The sequence below is a fragment of the Xenia sp. Carnegie-2017 genome, unplaced genomic scaffold (genome assembly GCF_021976095.1).
Source record: "Xenia sp. Carnegie-2017 unplaced genomic scaffold, XeniaSp_v1 HiC_scaffold_21, whole genome shotgun sequence".
NCBI classification, from domain to species: domain Eukaryota; kingdom Metazoa; phylum Cnidaria; class Anthozoa; order Malacalcyonacea; family Xeniidae; genus Xenia; species Xenia sp. Carnegie-2017.
The window spans coordinates 5,925,303-5,944,944 of NW_025813484.1; the positions used below are offsets into that span (position 1 = coordinate 5,925,303).

General features: G+C 35.3%; 1 long non-coding RNA gene and 1 pseudogene across 4 annotated transcripts; one reads left to right on the forward strand and one right to left on the reverse strand.

Annotated features, from left to right (window-relative positions):
* Window positions 1–420: 420 nt before the first annotated feature.
* LOC124444059 lies at window positions 421–11,996 on the forward strand. Of its 4 annotated transcripts, none has more exons than XR_006947809.1 (4): window positions 421–579; window positions 6,925–7,126; window positions 9,217–9,503; window positions 11,523–11,996. It is a non-coding gene; the product is annotated as an uncharacterized LOC124444059 (long non-coding RNA). The 4 variants fall into 4 exon arrangements; XR_006947811.1 differs by having other exon boundaries at window positions 6,931–7,126; XR_006947810.1 differs by lacking the exon at window positions 421–579 and adding an exon at window positions 6,440–6,695 and having other exon boundaries at window positions 6,871–7,126.
* Window positions 11,997–16,323: 4,327 nt separating this feature from the next.
* On the reverse strand, window positions 16,324–19,312 carry LOC124444611 (annotated as a pseudogene).
* Window positions 19,313–19,642: the final 330 nt, after the last annotated feature.

A 19,642-nucleotide genomic window follows, 5' to 3' on the forward strand; every position in this document is an offset into this window, starting at 1 on the left:
TGTTATTGTTTTGCTTTGAAAAACAATAGACTAGATAAAACTAGAAGAATTGCTTCGAAAGACTAGAGATAGCTTTCTTGGTCATATTACGACCGTCAAAGATCTAGGTTTAATTTAAACATACGCCCAAGGTATGAGACGCTTAAAATTTGCGCGTATTTGTGCTAATTTTGAAGCACTTGCACAAATCGCATGCTTCGGCTTGTGTTTCTGCTGAGCGGTTTAAGTTGGCGTGGCTCACGTTTCAAGTTTTCAAAGACTTCCGTTATGCAAGTTATTTCCGGTGTTCGTGCAGACATCGAACACGACGAGGTGGTTTTCAAATTCACGCTTTTGGACATTCCTGCTCATATAATGACAATGCTACACCACGCATGTCGACTATGACATGGCACTGTCATCGATAAATATTTGACTTATTTCTTATGACTGACCTTTTGACCACTTTTTGTTTGCGCATTTGCTTCAAAGGTGGTTTCCTGTTCTCAAGTTTGCGCAGCTAGAGATTCTTCATCCTTTCACTGGTGCTTGTGTACATGCTGTTTTTCAAACCAGAGGTGAACGCGGATTCCTAGAGAGGTAAAGATGTTTCTTTGCTTTCAATATAGTCGTGTTTTACACTTCTCGATGCCAAATGCCTGACGGTGCAAAAATAGCGTTGGTTTAAAAATTGTAGTTGCGTCCAATCCGTTATGGCGATCAAAATCTTCACCCTTCAATAAGAAACTAAATGTTGCTAATTGTGTGGTAATTCATTTCATATGTATCAAGCCTTGTCTAACATTTATCAAGATTTTTTGCCTGTATACTTTGATGCGCGCCTTGGACAGGCAAGATAAAGCGCAGGTTCAAACTTTTGAACGACATTTGTAGCTACATGTTTGACGTTTGAATGTGTTTTTACACAACGAGAAATGGTTGTAAAAAACCCTACAAGCTTGTAACCAATGAACAGCTTCCGAACTTTAAAACTATATACCTTAAAATGATAATCAAGCTGAGTTACGGCGCTCATTTCTTTCTGGTATATTTGTGTAAACAGTATTGGCACACGACAAACGTACAAACACGACAACGCGTGGATCCCTATTTGTCGTGTTCAAGCTGTATATTCTCAGGTGCTGAGATGCTGTTGTTTTTAGACACTAGAATAAATGGTTAAAAAGAATCAAAGTTTCCATTCAAATCATTTTTTATGAAAAGAGTAATAAACAATGCTTAAGTGGTCGCGAGATCACACTGACCAAAAATGATCAAAATGCCAAATCTTTAAGCGTTGTGCCATCTTTGATGAATTGCAGCATTACAGCAAAGGCAATGTTTACCTACGGTATTTACACAAGATTATGAGTAATGCATTCAAAGTATTAATTAAGCATGCAAATATATATTTTAAGATGTACTTATAGTGATTAGTGCATCTGCATTCTTTGCCTAAAAAAGGTCTAGTTTTAGTAGCTTTTGTGTAGTTATCAGTTAATTTTGGTGGTAAAGTTCTTCTTTGCAAACTAACAGAACACCTTCATATTTATCATATGGCGAGCAGACTTTCTTCAGACAGTCTTAACTCTTAAGACCTGAACTTTTGCGTAATGATTCATCACGCCTTGCGATAGCATCACTAGAACTGCTTTCGTCAGAGTTATTACAACACACATCAAAAATTTTTGTGCTAGTAGTTCCCCTTGGAATGCAGGTTTCAAAAACCAGAAGGCACCCAAAAGCAAAGCAGCTTCTCAAAAACTTTGGTCGTTAGCGTATCTGCCCAGAGAACTGCTAGAAATGTTTCATAAGCTTGTTTTCTTCAATAACTTTTCATGACTAATCAATTATCGTTGAATTCCGTGTACGGCTGACATAGTCTCGTTCTACACAGCAGTGCTCAAGAGCATTTTCCGGTTCAAATACTCTTCAATTAATTAAATTAAATCACACGAACCAGTACAGTTGGTCGAGGAAAAAAATCAGTATTTTTTTATGCTTCTCGACCGGCATGTTGTATGAAACATCTTTCGAAAGTGACCAAGACTCCTGCTAACGCCATTGCTCATCAACTTTAACTTCTTCATTCCTTTCTTTGATAACAAAATTTTTTGATTAAGTTCAGAGTGCGTGTCAATAACGGAAAGGTTGGAATCAAGTTTTATTTAATAAGCGCGATTAAATCCGGTTTGAGTCGGTCTTCTCTGAAATTTGGTATATTTCAATCCTACGAACGGCATGACGTCGAAATTTACACCTGTATCACATGAATAATCATCAATAATATTTTTGTACAACCACCTTGCGGTTTGCTTTCGATACATGCCTGACAAAGACTGAAGTGTGTTGAGAACCATATGGCTCGATCCCGTGTTTTTTGTTGTAAATTGTCCAACAGCGCCTGTTCATTCTAGTTTACATTTGAAGATTTTAAGCATGAAGCAATTTTAAGCATGACAATTTTACATCCTTTCTTAGCTGCTTTTCTCGTATTGGAAAGAACCTATAAAGGCTATTCTATGAAAAATTTTTTTTTTACTATCTCTCATCGCGTCTGTATAAAAAATGATCACAACCATATGCCATTTTAGTTATATATTATATTACAGTGGCGCAGCCTGCTACAAATTTGGTTTTGCTTCTGTCTAACTTTTTTAGCCTTCACTCGCTGCAAAAAACAATAGATTTCTAAAGAAATGAATAATGATAACGCACTGAAATTTATAGCAGGAGGAAAACTTGCGAGATCCTGCACGCTTCTGAACATTTTACCATAAAAAATAGCGTACTATGCCTTATTACTTGTGGTCCACTCATTCTTCGTATTCTATATTGCATTCCTTCGTATAGCTTGTAAAAACTAGCTCTGTTATGTAGCACGCATCCAAATGACACGGATTCTTTTAAAGTTTCTTGCCGTGATGTTGAAGTTCCAATTGTAAAATGCTAATCGAAAAGGATGCTTAAGTCAAAAGTGCACGTGAATTGTGAGTTATAAATTGTCTTTAAACGCACAAAAAAAGATATTAGGGAGCTTTAGCAAAGACTACGAGAACGACTACGAATACGAATTATACGTCATTTTGGCGCGAAAACATTGTTGCGACAACAACAACACGTAGCCGTCATCAATTTGAGTACGATGTTTTGTAAAAAATTCGTAGTCGCGACTACGATGTCTTTTTAAGCATAGAAAGTAGGTATTTTTTTCATTGTGTAAGAAATTAGTTTACAGTACTATTTTCGAGCATCTAGGCTTTACTTTAGAACCTTTTATGAGCGCATATGTACATTTAAAAGTAAAATATGACCTTGAAAACTTTCATGTATTTCGCACGCAAAATAAACGGTAAACAAACAATAAAATAGTACAAATATATAATACATAAAATTTAAAATAGTTAAGATTTTTTACTCTAAAGCAGGGGTCTCCAAACTTTCTAGCCAGAGGGCCACATGAACTTTCATCCAGCATGTTGAGGGCCGACGAACCGTATACCGCTGGTCAAAGAGCGAATACTTAAAACGAAGTACATAACGAAGAACATCATGAAGAAGTATTTTACACTCCACTCTTCTTGAAATCGCCGACATTCATCATCTATTTTCTTTTTCTTTTATCGGCCATTATGAAGCATTGAAATATAAAGAATTTCCACGTCATCCTTCAGATTTTTAAATTTCGCAATGTGCTTGAAACGGAAGTAGGAAGTTGGGACAAAAGTTGACGTATGCCACTCTTGCTAGTTGACTTGCGTCATAACATGAACTTTCTGCACAAAGTTTATTTTGTTTAATAATTTTTTTTTCTTAAGTTTCTCTGCAGGCCGGATTGAGAGGCCCAACGGGCCGCATCTGGCCCGTGGGCCGTAGTTTGGAGACCCCTGCTCTAAAGAGTCCTATATTCTCGCAAAACCAGTATTACCGATTAGTTGATATCATTATTGACAAATGGAGCCGTAGCTGCTTCACAAACGTCGGTGTTTTTCATAATAAAAAGGCTCGTCCTGTTGTTTACAACTAAAACAAAAGTTTGGCGAAGCGACAACGACAACAAACTTCCTCGTGCCATTCCCTTACACTTTCAAACTTCGTACTCGTTGTCGTAGTCGTACTCTTGCCAAAGCTTTCTATTATCATTACGAATACAAAAACAAACATAGTTCATATTCATAGTTCGAAATTATAACGTTTGTCAATCAGGCATGTTGACAAACTTCCTCGTGCCATTCCCTTACACTTTCAAACTTCGTACTCGTTGTCGTAGTCGTACTCCTCTTGCCAAAGCTCTCTATTATCATTACGAATACAAAAACAAACATAGTTCATATTCATAGTTCGAAATTATAACGTTTGTCAATCAGGCATGTTGCCTGAGGTGTATTATTTCGCATTAAGAATGTAACTAACGGTTATTCTTCGCGTATACGAATATGAATTTTTCAATTTAACTAATGTGAATGACAATTAGAGCAGATTTAGCCTACCGGATGTTCTAATATTTCAATATGAATTTCATCTTAATATACTACTAGCTACATATATAGTTGATATCACTTATAATACAGTATAAACATTTATTTGGACGATAGAACAGTGACTCCATAAGTAGTTTAGTCCAGGTATAGCCAATAGCATACGTAGCTAGATAGTGGAATGAAGGTGGGGAGCGGGGGGATTGCATCATTTTGCTGTGCTAAGTTCTTTTGAATCAATTGTCATTTTTGTGCATTGTAACAAGCACTTGCGCTAATTAGCTCTATTGAGCTAGGTACTATGCTGGGTAGAGAGTACTGTTTGATTTATTTTTATTTTACACATTATAAATCTACAAGAACATGAAATTAGAAAATTCGCTTCATAGACACTTTAACAGAACATAAAAATGAAGCTCATGCTGATAGAAGCTGGTTTATGGTGGTTCTGTTGTCGTAGTGATAAAAATCCAACTAAAAATCTTTGCCTGCTCATACGGGACTAAGACTTAATCCTAGATTAAAATGTTCAAAGGATAACTCAACCAAGACCACGTTGCTTTGATCAGACTAAGATATCGTTATTTGTTTATTTTGTAAGATATACCGCACAACATACTTGACAGCATATAATATATTGATGAGAACGATTAACAAAAAAACCTTCGGTATTGTCGTTGCTCGCACATCTGGAACACTTTGTGACAACGCAGCTACTTCACTTGGTGGTTTGTGCGTATATGTTTGTTTAATGTTTAATGTCAATTGTTGTGGAGACAATCCACAGGAGCTTGCTGTAGGAAACTGCACTGTTGCAAAGTTTAGCTAAAACCTAAGCGTAGAGCAATTTCCTTTCTCAAAATTCTTTCTTGTCTGTAAACTACAAATGAGGATGCATGTACTGACTGACACACAGTTTGCTAATTAACTAATACCATACGTAGTCTAGTCTATAGAAGCCTGCTTTTCTCTATATTACTTGATATTGCTGAAAAACTATTTACACGAATGTATCAACGGGAACATTAAGGAAGCTGCAAAAGTAATCAAAAAAAGGGGCGACAAAAGCTGTCATTGACAGTTAATAAAAAATCTACAAAATTGTTTGCAATCCTACATGCTCTAATTTAAGTTTCTTTCATGTTTCTTGGACAAACCAAATAACAGTCTTGTATGTCAATCAGCAAACGTTCCAACACTGCGAATTGCAATAATCCCTCAAATAAACCCTTAATTAAGTGATATCAAAACACCATCTTAATTAGAAAAAACACGTCGATTACAATAACAGAGATCACGCAATATGATGAAAGGGAACGGTTATTTATCTGTCGCTAATGAGCAACAGAGCTTTCGTAGTTGAATTGCCGCAACAAAGATATCTGCCAGTAAATTTAAATGAGCTAGATTTTTTCTTCACTTCGAAGAAGCCCGAGATCGAGAGCTTGATAATCATATGGAAAGCATATTTATACATTCATTTGATGGGGCGAAATATGCATTTAGGATATTGCCCTCCCTCCAGGTATCAAACTGGCGGCTTCCTTGCTTCCAATCAATGTATGGACATTCAGAGAAAGTGGATGATTAATCATTGAGGAGACTCATATTCATTTGTTTATGCTATAATCTGTAATCACATTATCACAATTGATTTAAACAGAATAAAGCAGAATATGCATATAGGAAAACTACCTCTCCCTTCTTTAAACAATTATCAATCTTTGGTGTCTCTCTTATATGGTGGCAAAATGTGATTTCAATAACGTTTATCTTGTCAAACGTGTTGCAATTGCATGTTTCTGAACGATACCAGAGAAATTACTCGAAGTTTGCAAGCTGCCAAGCAAAATGCTCGTATGTTTTTCATAATCTAAGTCTATTAATATTTTGGTTAAGTTGCGTAACTGAAATCATAAAACTAATTGTTGCCAAATTTGGAAAAGACATGTGTGTGTAAGATGTTGTGTGTGGTCACCATGATTGCTTCTAAGAAAAATATTTGAGCTATAGTATATAGATCATCGGCCAGACTGCAGAGTAGGGCAGACGCGCCAGATCTCGTAGGAAACAGACGCACCAAGGAGTCTGGAAAATAATTTTTCTTTTTTTCCCCTTAAAACCACGCTTTACATTAAACATGTAGACAGCACAATCAATACTCAGCAATATTGATCAGACTCGAAAATTTGGATCTTGTTTGCTTTTCTCCAAAGGACTTGTGAGTTTGTTTCAAAAGTAAGTGCCTTCTATCAACTATATACGTTTTAATTGAGGTACTTATGTGAAAGGTGGCGATGTAAACTTTACTGTATTATAATGCTTTATGTGCGATGTATTTGTAGCTTTGATCGCTAAGCAAAATTGCTGTCTGATCATCTTCATAGTAAAGCCGATACTTTGCTTATTACAGAAAAAATTCTATGGCGCAGCAATGTAAAATGATATCAATCTTTTGCCGTCATAGTAACAGTGGGGAAGGCAATCTGAATGGTATTAACGTCATTGTCAATCAGCAACTGATGATAAATTTTACCTCCAAATTGAAACATGATATAAATTGTCTTCACTCTCGAAGAAATATGCAACAATAAAAACGTTGAACGCGACTTTGCGGCGTTTTCGCGCTATCTGAGGGAAGAAGGATCGATAAATTGGAAAGTAGAAAGGTACATTTGTCGATAGTTGTATTAGTTGAAAAGTTAACTTTTCCTTTGAGGAAGAAAACTTCCTGCTCTGTGCAAAGTTGTGTTGAATAATGCTACGCGCGTGACAACGAGTGCAAATATCTTACACAGATCTGATGAGATGGTAATTTTTTATTGAGTGACCACTGCAGGCATCATTAACTTTTATCTCTTAAAAGTAAAACTCAGAAAAACGAGGCACATAATCACGTGTCCTGTTGCTTTATGAGAAAATATTTGCACATAACGCTATGAGCAGGAAACATCTGCCGAGTCTTTTCTTAACACATAACCGACAAACAATGACGCAGGCTCAATCTAATCAGTATGCATAAATAAACAAATATAAATATGTTTCTGAATACATTACTTCGTTATTGACAGTAGTCTTACTGCAATTTAAGGTTCCGAGTGATGATTTACCGTTAACTTGGTGTCCTGTTTTATGTCTAATAAATAAGAAGCAATCATTGTAGTTCGTAGTTTTTTTTAATGCACTCTTATATTCAAAGCTAAAAGTTTTAAAAGTTTTAACGTGCATGAAAACATGTAAATAGCACTGTACTTTGTAGCATCGACGACAATTCTCCATCATCGTTATATCATATAATTATTTTCGTTCGTGACTGGAATGTGGAAAATTTAATTGGAAGCAGAATGACAGCAAAACAGCATGGTGAGTCATTAGATGAGAAAGGGAAAAGTGAAGGTCTTTGCCAGCTTTGAACAATTCTTGAGCGTTCTGGGAATTTTGTTGAATACATGTGCATGTGCATTACAATACAAAGACGTCACAGAAAAGTTTAAGCATTTACATGGACTTGTCAACATACAAGTTTCACAGAAAACCTCTTTAATTTGTTGACCGTAATTCGAATTCAAATGGGCGGAGTTGTAGCTTCAACAGAGTTAAATATCTCATAGTTTTCAGAAACATGTGTACTTGCATTCAAGAATTTTATTTTGTCGCTCGGTTGTCGTATTGTTGTGTTATTTCAATAATGACTGAGCATTCGAATTTTGTTGATGTATTGTGTTATTTTAACATTGATGTTTACTTAAAACACATATCAATCATTGATCACGAGAGCATTTTACGCGGTGCGAGTATTTTCTACGGTTATTATAATTTTATTTTAATATTCAGTAGAAGAAGTAAAATTGTTGTAAGGGCGAAACAAAGTAGTAGCTAATGCAAATAGCATGTTGAACATCTTTTTTCATTTAGCTAATTAATACTAATGAAAGCATAAGTACGCCACACGCCGCGCTTGACAACCACAATGGCGAACAGAGATTTGCTATTCAAAGAATTCAAAAAACCCAAAACAAAAATACACAGGTGATGACTTTTTTACGCTAAAAGCTTGGTATTTTTGATCATTTGACAGCGCATTACCGTACTAAAATGATGATATAATTACGTTTGGGCAAATTTAAGAAAGAAATTGAGGTTTTGGAATAGTTACCATTTGATGATACGGTTGATGAAAGGGGACGCATTACACAACTCTTTCATTGCTAGGCTCTAGTATTGTTCTCACATTTGCATGTTTTAGTAAGAAAAATTGAGGCTCTTCTCCGTGAAACATGACGTTTTGACTCAATTGTGTTACACCATATGATAATTCACCCATTTGAGAAAATATGATTTTTTTGCCTGTGGTAGTTGGCACAGTGATCACGTATACCGAAAATTGAATTATCTCATACAGAAACGCATAGGTAAGATGGCACATGAAACTATCTGAGAGTAATAAATACTAACACTGATCTCGAAGTAAGACTGGATCAAGCATCTGTCGCAAAAGTTGAAGACAAATTATGAAATTTGAATGTGCCGCCATTACTATGGGACCAACTCGCGAGAATAAAGAGCAAATTTATTAAGGGTTTATCCGAGAATTATCCTAAATTTCAACATGCAACTAAGGCAAAATTATTTTGTAGAATTACTAAAAATATGATGATGCAGCGATTTTTATCATCGGTAAATCTAGTCGACTCGTGGTTTCAGATCATTGGTAGTAGCTATCTGGCAAAAATCACCATTTTTTACTGTTTCTTTTTAGGTTTTGCATGTGGGTGAAGTGAGATGAATTACTTCGTAATTGTGATCCTCGTTTTCATACTTAATCTACGCATCCTACAGTGTGAAACGTCGTATGCGATTGGCAATTGTGCGGCGTTGACGAACAGACTAAAATATGAATGCCTGCTTAAAGTTGTTGGAGAAAAAGTGATATCACGAGAAAAACGGGGTTCTCGCTGGAGAAGGCGACGTCGACGATATAGAAGAAGGAGAACATGTCGTATCAGAATTGTGAGATATCGATGCGGACGCAGGAGGAGACGAAGGGTGAGAATATTTTTCGGCCATTGACTTAGCCAACCCGCATGTTGCTCATGCTATGTAAATATTCCGATCTTTGCCCACTGTAAGATGAATAGATTTCTAAAGAAATAATATTTCTAATGGTCTGAAATTTAAATCGTATAAGTACACACTAGTAAGCCGATGCTTTCAGCGAATTTGGCGCTTTTCAGACATTGCCGATTGCAAACGCGTACGTAGACTTCTTATCGCTGTGATTCATGCGCAAACAGTGATGTGCACGCGTTAAAAATCAGCTGCAACAAAACGCCTGATGAAATCTTCTCTTACAATCGATTGCATTTTTCATTTGGTGAAGTTTTCCATTAAACTAAGAAATACAAAAAAAATATGATTTGTTCTAGATCAGTTTTTTATACAAAAAGCTGCTAGAAACTGGAGTTAAACGCTACTGAATTTCAACGCGGCTGTATTTCACCGCCTGCATGACCACTAGATGCTGAAGCTAGGTGTCGAAATTACAATTAAAACCCCCAAAGTAGTATAATTTCTTCGTTCTAACACGTTGCAAAATTGTTCGTTTTTGAGTTTGGGTCTTGCTGGGCAAGATTTTAATTGGAATCTTACTTTTCTAGAACGTCAATAATTTAATAACGGAATCACAATTTCCGACACGATATTACCTACATGCACATAAAAAACATAAGTGACTCAGACGGGTTGCATTTTTTAACAAGATTGTCTGTCGCGGTGTTAACCTACTAAAAAAACGGAATAAAAAAGAGGTCAAATCATTTATATTCACGTATATAACAGCAAGTGAATTGAATCGCTACGACCGGCAATGTCGATTTCAAAGCCCGGCATCAATGATGAATTAATGTAACTACTCATAATAAATAACAATGAGATTATTTGTCGTCTCTATTGAGTGGCTTGAATCCGTAATTGGAGTACAAAAAAATCTGTAAGCCCCCTCCAATGCTGTATTTATATGAATTCTATTTTTCATTCACATATCAACATCAATTTTAAAAATGAGACCACATATGTGCGTTTTGGTCTTTTAAAGAAGGTCAAGTATTTTTCTTGTATATCTACAAAATAACAATGTTTAGTTTTTTGTCTTTCATGTGTAGGGTTATTTTTTCATTTTCTGCAAATGTGATTTGATGGCGGGCGGCTTTCTTCAATACCTTGACTGCGAGTTTCAAAAGTGCTATTTTTTGCGATAGCTATATTTCGTAATAAAGTAAATAGTTTGAACCCGGGAGTATCGTTACATGTTTGTAAATGAAGACCGTCCAGGTTGGTATAGTCCTGAAAACGACTGTTTTTGTTGTTGTTGACTGACGTTTCGACAACCTTAGCGGTAGTCATCTTCAAAAATTGTCATTTTTGACTCTGAAGATGACTTCCGTTTAGGTTGTCGAAACGTCAGTCAACAACAACACCAACGGTCCTTCTCAGGACTATACCAACCTGGACGATCTACATTTACAAACATATAGCTATATTTCCTGGCAAAAAGGAAATTTAAGTTTTTAAATTGATTCGAAAGCCATGCATGTAAATTGTTCAAGGAGAAAGCAGAATTTATTCGGATAGTAGTTATCATAGAGAGTGGATTTTACCATGCAGACAAAATGAGCTTTGTACAAAAAAATCCAATTCTACTTTCAATAAGCCACATACAACGTGAATTGCTTCATAAGAATAAAGAAAAATAAAAACGTTATTTACCGTTTTGGGTGGTCCTTATTAGCTAAAAAAAAACATTTTCTTTGGTCTCAGAAGCGTCCCACGGCCATTAGCATCTGGTCGCTGTTGAGACTTTGCGAAAATATTTTTCAGTACAGACATCCCAGCCCGTACATAACATATACACTTATGCATTTTAAGAGGATTCAAATCATTTATTTTTTGCTCGTACAAATGTTTGTATAACAAGTTTAAGAATGTTCTTTCTTCCTTGAGTCCTTGTCATTAATACAGTCATTAATATGTTCTAAACTAAAAGTGCGATATTTTTGTATTTCCTAGAATTATAGCTACTGAAGTAGTGTGAAGAATACGATGGCCGTTGGACTCTATATCGTCACACAACAAATACATTTTTACGTGATGACAATGGGACGTCGGATCGATGAAGAACACGACGACCAGCTTGTACGGAATTTTTGCTAGCCATTTTCCTAAAAACTAGCACGAAGAGCCACGAAGTACTAAAAAATGGGCCAAAGAAGTATAAAAAACACTAAGTTCTTGCAAACAGAATTCGCAGACCCGAGATATGTGTATATATAGAGAAAACAGTACCATGAGATTTCGCCAATATGCAAATTTCTTTATCTATATCAAACTTTAGAGGCCACGTGGAAATATAGGAACGCGTTTTATGCTTTAACCAGCATAGATTGAATTCTGTTTTTTTATTTATTTATCGTGCTGATGGTTTTTAGTGATATTAAATTATTATATAGAAGACAATATAACTGTGTTCTATCGCAAAATGAAGATGAGATTGTCACTTTTTGTAGCTGCAGCTATGTCTTGTTGAAATTAGCTAAGGCGTTTCAAAAATACGGATGAGCAAAGTCCCTAACAGTCGAAACTAAAATTCGATGATCAGAAATAAAAGTCAAGAAAAATCGATAAAAATTTAAGTGTGTTTTTAACCATAGCATTGGGTGCATGTGTGAATTTCGATAAAATGTGTTTATTGACGTTTCAAAAGTTCAGTTTTGACATGAAACATGCATAAGTCAAAACTTAAAATTCCACATAAAGTAAAAATTTTTCTTTTCGATTTATAGTTTTATTAAACAGGACTTTAAGCGTCATAAGTCATTTAAGTCGTAATTTTCAAATCAGGCTAAATTATTTGTTTTTATTTTAAAGGTTTCAGTATGAATTTGAAAAGTCAGAGCATAGGGAACTTGCATAAAGAAAATGTTTGTTGTGAAGTATTTTATCTTTTGCATTTGCCAAAATGATTTAATGCTGTGCTGAGTCACGGCTACCACGCTCATGAGAACAGCCCCTTAGAAGATTGCTGTGTTTTTTTTTTAAGTTCTCTTTTGTTAACTATCACTTAAAAGCCAAATTTTGCTTCACAAGCAGTTGAAAGACATGAAGTCCTTCACTTTTTAAAAATGACGGTTTTTCTTTGATCTGAAAAAAGAATATCATGGCCTGAAGATCTATACAATTGAATATGCCTACCGCTAGTTGTTTACTAGTCATTTTTAACCAGGAAATATTTACATAAAGTATATATAACCATCACATTGCAAAACAAGCTCTCATATATGCTGCACGTCTTTTGCCTTTGTTTAGTTTGGCATATCAGCCAAACTTCACCACATGCGCTGGAAACACATAATCAACAGACGTCATCATTTCACAACAAGACACAAGCCGTTTGTAGGAGAATTTTTATTGACAGTGAACACTTCTTGCCAAATTTTTTTTCGCTGTACCGGCTTGATCGTGATTTACCGGTTATTTTGTCCTATAGTTACGCCCCTTTATCCTGTTAACTTGGATTAAGTGGGATATGAAGTAATTTTGAGAGATTGAAAAGAGTCCAAACTTCAAGTAAAATGATCGAAACTTTCGTCCCAATATTGTGAAAATCTGGGTGAAAATGCTCGAGTAGCTGCATGTCTTCGTTAGATGATTAACATCGAACTGTTTCAATTTGGTTGATAACTTTTTATCTTCACATTTCTAATGCTATTTCTTGCAACTTGATTGGTTGTAGCAACACGTGGTTTTTACAATGGGTTTTCATGGGGAAAGCAAAATGTATTTAGATGGTTGTTATCGTTGCGAGAATGAACTATGAACTTTACTATCCAGACGAAGTGAACTTTGTAGAAAACAATCCAATTTCAGTCTCATTAAAAAAGTTATTTACCGTTTAGGTCCTTACTTGAAAAATATTTTTTCAGTACGGACCTGCCAGCCTGTAAATAACATGTGTTGAAAACTTTTTGTCATATGTTGTCTACAACAATCATACACTATTTAACATGAAAATTGATTTTAAATGACAGGAAATCACAAACTTTGAAAGTCTGACTTTGAAGAGCCTTGTGTGAAGTCGAAACGAAATTGGATGCATTAAATTCCATTGTCAGTTTAATTTGTTTTTGTTCACACGTGAAAAGTTCGGATTTCAACGTAAGCAAAGTCTTTTACTGATTGTGCAATTAATGACAATAGCATTTATGTGAGCATGTTTGTGTTTCCATGAAAAGAATTTTATTGATCCTGCAGATCAATTAAAGTAAAATGTTGTCATGAGAGTTGTCATCTTGTGCAATAACCGCATGAGTTCAAGTGGTAAATGTTTACTTTGTTATATATTAATTATGTATTCAAGCCAATATAACATATTAAGATTAAATTTAGATTATAGCCCATGGCAAATGATGAACAATTATGAAAGGATGACTAGTGTTCAGTTAGAATTGAATTAAGATCTACACTCATTTCACAACGTCATATCACATCACTGCAAGATGCAGTAAAGGTTTGTTTTTAAGATAATTTCGTAGAAGCACCATTGCTAATGAGCATTTAATATATACGAGTTTTTTTAAAACAGACATGTTTCGACATCTCATGATGCCATTTTCAGTATAAGTAAAATGATAATTAATACTAGGTTTATATAAAAGTAATATCATACATAAATTACAACAATAATAAGGAAATAAGATAAAGTAATGGGGAGCGTCGGAGCGCGTTATAAACTAAATATTGTGTTGAATTTAAAAACTAGAACATTAAGGTCAGGGTTAGTTTTTTTAATGTGGAGTGCTTCTTTGATTTTAAGGGAGAATGAGGTGTCGGCAGTGTCGATGATTTTGAAGCAAGAGGGTGAATAGATGGTTTTACATGAGTGAGATTTAAGAAGATTTCGGTAGATATGAGAGTTTTTGTCTGTTGTGGTGTGTTCCCTCATTCTGGTGGAAAAAAAGGTGCGAAGTTTCGCCAGTGTATCGAGAATAACATCGCGCGCAATTAAATTCATATATCACCATTGATTTAATTGAATCAGGGATTGGGTCTTTGAATGAGAAAAGGTTTTTGATTTTGAATGATGTGAAAATTAGTCGAATGTCAATATCTGTACAGAAGCGTTTCATAATGTTTGTAAGTACGCGCTGTGTGTGTCGTGAGTAATGTCCGATGTATGGTAATTCGAAATATAGAATTGTTATTTTGGAATTTTCATTTGTGTTGGTCGTGATCGTCGTGTCAGGAGTTTCGGTGCCTAGTTTGAGTTTGTTGCTTTGTTTGTTGTCGAGATATCGTTTTACGGTTCTGTTATGAAAGTGTAGTGGGAAAGAGTTTCGTAAAAGAGTGGATGTGATGTTTTTTACGTCTCGTTGAAAGCCGTTGTTCGTATTGTTAAGTTTGTATGCTCTGTCGATTACCGTGCGTATAAGTCCGGTTTTGTATGAAAGTGGTGTGAAACTAAAATAGTTCATCAGAAGTCCTGTGTATGTTGGTTTGTGATATGTAGATGTTGTACAGCTGTCATGGGATTTTGTTCGTAAAATGTCAAAGAATGGCAGCTAATCTTGTTGTTCAGTTTCAAATGAAAATCTAGTGTTTGTGTGCTGTGTGTTAATGTAATTATAAAACTGCATGGTTTCGCTAGTAAAAACACAAAAAATATCGTCAACGTATCTGCCGTAAAATAGTGGTTTAGTGTCGTTATAATTGTAATTGTCGTTGTAATTAATTTCGTTCATGTGAGCCCATGAAAATGTTAGCAAGTATGGGTGCTAAGGGAGAGCCCATCGCAAAACCGTCCGTCTGGTCATAAATTTTCCAAATTTTGATTGCGAATGTTGTGTTTTATAGTTTGGTAGATTTTTTCGAATGTTGCCAGAATGTCGGTTGAGTTGAGTCGCAGTGGTTTAATGCTGAACCCAAGGCCATTTTTCAGGAGTTCTAGCTCTTCGTCTTTTAATTGGTGTGATGACATATTGGTTATCGTCTCGTTGTGTGAGAATGGTAGAGTTCTGTTTCTCGTGAGATTACTTACCATGGAACCAACTTGCGAGAATAAAGAGCAAATTTATTAAGGGTTTATCCGAGAATAATCCTAAATTTCAACATGTAACTAAGGCAAAATTATTTTGTAGAATTAGCTACTAAAAATATGATGATGCAGCGATTTTTGTCATCGGTAAATCTAGTCGACTCGTGGTTTCAGATCATTGGTAGTAGCTATCTGGCAAAAATCACCATCTTTTACTGTTTCTGTTTAGGTTTTGCATGTGGGCGAAGTGAGATTAATTACTTCGTAATTGTGATCCTCGTTTTCATACTTAATCTACGCATCCTACAGTGTGAAACGTCGTATGCGATTGGCAATTGTGCGGCGTTGACGAACAGACTAAAATATGAATGCCTGCTTAAAGTTGTTGGAGAAAAAGTGATATCACGAGAAAAACGGGGTTCTCGCTGGAGAAGGCGACGTCGACGATATAGAAGAAGGCGAACATGTCGTATCAGATTTGTCAGATATCGATGCGGACGCAGGAGGAGACGAAGGGTGAGAATATTTTTCGGCCATTGACTTAGCCAACCCGCATGTTTACTACAATACTTTATTTCAGAACAACATGTAAATACATCATTATTAGGAAAAAGGAAACCCAGAGGTTAGCCCTATATCAAGGGTCTCCTATTTATGTAAAAAATCTTACAGAACTAGTCGATAAAAAATAAAAAATAATAAATATAAAAAAATAAATAGTAAATAATAAATAAAAAAAATGTCAAATAAGAAACAGCTAAATATCAATTAACTGACGATTCAATAAATATTCATGTGTTTCTTCAATTTTGATTTAAACTCACGAACGTTAGGGTTGTCACAAAAATTAAATAAATTAATAGGAAGATTATTCCAGGGTTTGATAATTCTGACAAAAAAAGAATTTTTTAACAGTTCAGTCTTGCGAGTTTGAGTTGTAGTTTACATGGGTGGTTAGATCTCGATTTAATGTTTTTACAAAGTTCAAAATATTCGCTGAAATTCAATCCATTTAGATTGAATATAGTTTTATAACATTCCACTAAGAAAAGGAAATCTCTCCATTGTACTAAAGAGTTCCATTTAAGAATTTTACACCTCTCCGTGTACGCCATCTCTTGTCTTCTTTGGCCTAAGGCAATTCACGAGGCTCTTCTTTGTATCTTCTCAATTTCATCGATCTCTTTCATGAGGTGTGGTGACCACACCGGGCAGGCGTATTCCAAGATTGGACGAACCAAGGTTTTGTACAAGTTTGAAAAAATATCTTTGTTTTTACCGCCTACTGTGCGTTTAAGTAAGCCAAGAAACTTATTTGCTTTGTGAACTATTTGTTCAATAGATCACTAGACATAATAACTCAAAGATCTTTGTAATTAGATACATTCCTCAACACTGTACTCGATATATTGTACCGCGTGGACTTTTTGTCTCTGTTATGTGTAATTCTCATGACTTCACATTTGGTAGAATTATATTTCATCTGCCAACGATCCGCCCATAGGTCGAGGGTTGTCAGATCTATCTGTAAAGCAATAGAATCATCGATATTATTTATCTGTCGGTAGATTTTGGTATCGTCAGCAAATAATGTTGCTCATGCTATGTAAATATTCCGATCTTTGCCCACTGTAAGACGAATAGATTTCTAAAGAAATAATATTTCTTATGTTCTGAATTTTAAATCGTATAAGAACACACTAGTAAGCCGATGCTTTTAGCGAATTTGGCGCTTTTCAGACATTGCAGATTGCAAACGCGTACGTAGACTTCTTATCGCTGTGATTCATGCGCAAACAGTGATGTGCATTAAAAACCAGCTGCAACAAAACGCCTGATGAAAACTTCTCTTACAATCGATTGCATTTTTCATTTGGTGAAGTTTTCCATTAAACTAAGAAATACAACAAAAATATGATTTGTTCAAGATCAGTTTTCTATACAAAAAGTTGCTCGAAACTGGAGTTAAACGCTACTGAATTTCAAAGCAGCTGTATTTCACCGCCTGCATGACCACTAGATGCTGAAGCTAGGTTGTCGAAATTACAATTAAAACCCCCAAAGTAGTAAAATTTCTTCGTTCTAACACGTGGCAAAATTGTTCGTTTTTGAGTTTGGGTCTTGCTGGGCAAGAATCACAATTTCCGACACGATACTACCTACATGCACATGAAAAACATAAGTGACTCAGAAGGGCTGCACTTTTTAACAAGATAATCTGCCGCGGTTTTAAGCTACTAAAAAAACGGAATTAAAAAGAGGTCAAATCATTTATATTCATGTATATAACAGCAAGTGAATTGAATCGCTACGACCGGCAATGTCGATTTCAAAGCCCGGCATCAATGATGAATTAATGTAACTACTCATAATAAATAACAATGAGATTATTTGTCGTCTCTATTGAGTGGCTTGAATCCGTAATTGGAGTACAAAAAAATCTGTAAGCCCCCTCCAATGCTGTATTTATATGAATTCTATTTTTCATTCATATATAAACATCAATTTTAAAAATGAGACCACATATGTGCGTTTCGGTCTTTTAAAGAAGGTCAAGTGTTTTTCTTGTGTATCTACAAAATAACAATGTTTAGTTTTTTGTCTTTCATGAGTAGGGTTATTTTTTCATTTTCTGCAAATGTGATTTGATGGCGGGCGGCTTTCTTCAATATCTTGACTGCGAGTTTCAAAAGCGCTATTTTTTGCAATAGCTATATTTCGTAATAATGTAAATGGTTTGAACCCGGGAGTATCGTTACATGTTTGTAAATGTAGATCGTCCAGGTTGGTATAGTCCTGAGAAGGACTGTTTTTGTTGTTGTTGACTGACGTTTCGACAACCTTAGCGGTAGTCGTCTTCAAAAAATGTAATTTTTGACTCTGAAGATGACTACCATTTAGGTCGACTAAACGTCAGTCAACAACAACACCAACAGTCCTTCTCAGGACTATACCAACCTGGACGATCTACATTTACAAACATATAGCTATATTTCCTGGCAAAAAGGAAATTTAAATTTTTAAACTTGATTCGAAAGCCATGCATGTAAATTGTTCAAGGAGAAAGCAGAATTTATTCTGATAGTAGTTATCATAGAGAGAGTGAATTTTACCATCCAGACGAAATGAGCTTTGTACAAAAAAATCCAATTCTACTTTCAATAAGCCACATACAACGTGAATTGCTTCATAAGAATAAAGAAAAATAAAAACGTTATTTACCGTTTTGGGTGGTCCTTATTAGCTAAAAAAACATTTTCTTTGGTCTCAGAAGCGTCCCACGGCTATTCGCATCTGGCCGCTTTTGAGACCTTGCGAAAATATTTTTTCAATACAGACATCCCAGCCAGTACATAACATATACACTTATGCATTTTACGAGGATTCAAATCATTTATTTTTTGTTCGTACAAATGTTTGTATAACAAAATTAAGATTGTTCTTTCTTACTTGAGTCCTTGCCATTAACCCTCTAGGAGCCGGGCGTTTTCAAAAGTTTGTACGCGTCGCGTTTGGTGATTGTTGCCTGTGAGCAACAACGACCTCTAGAGGGTTAATAGAGTCTCACATTTGTTAAAATATGTTCTAAACTAAAAGTGCGACAATTTTTGTATTTCCTAGAATTATAGCTACTGATGTAGAGTGAAGAATACGATGGCCGTTGGACTCTATATCGTCACACAACAAATACATTTTTACGTGATGACAATGGGACGTCGGATCGATGAAGAACACGACGACCAGCTTGTACGGAATTTTTGCTAGCCATTTTCCTAAAAACTAGCACGAAGAGCCACGAAGTACTAAAAAATGGGCCAAAGAAGTATAAAAAACACTAAGTTCTTGCAAACAGAATTCGCAGACCCGAGATATGTGTATATATAAAGAAAACAGTACCATAAGATTTCGCCAATATGCAAATTTCTTTATCTATATCAAACTTTAGAGGCCACGTGGAAATATAGAAACGCGTTTTATGCTTTAACCAGCATAGATTGAATTCTGTTTTTTTATTTATTTATCGTGCTGATGGTTTTTAGTGATAATAAATTATTATATAGAAGACAATATAACCGTGTTCTATTGCAAAATGAAGATG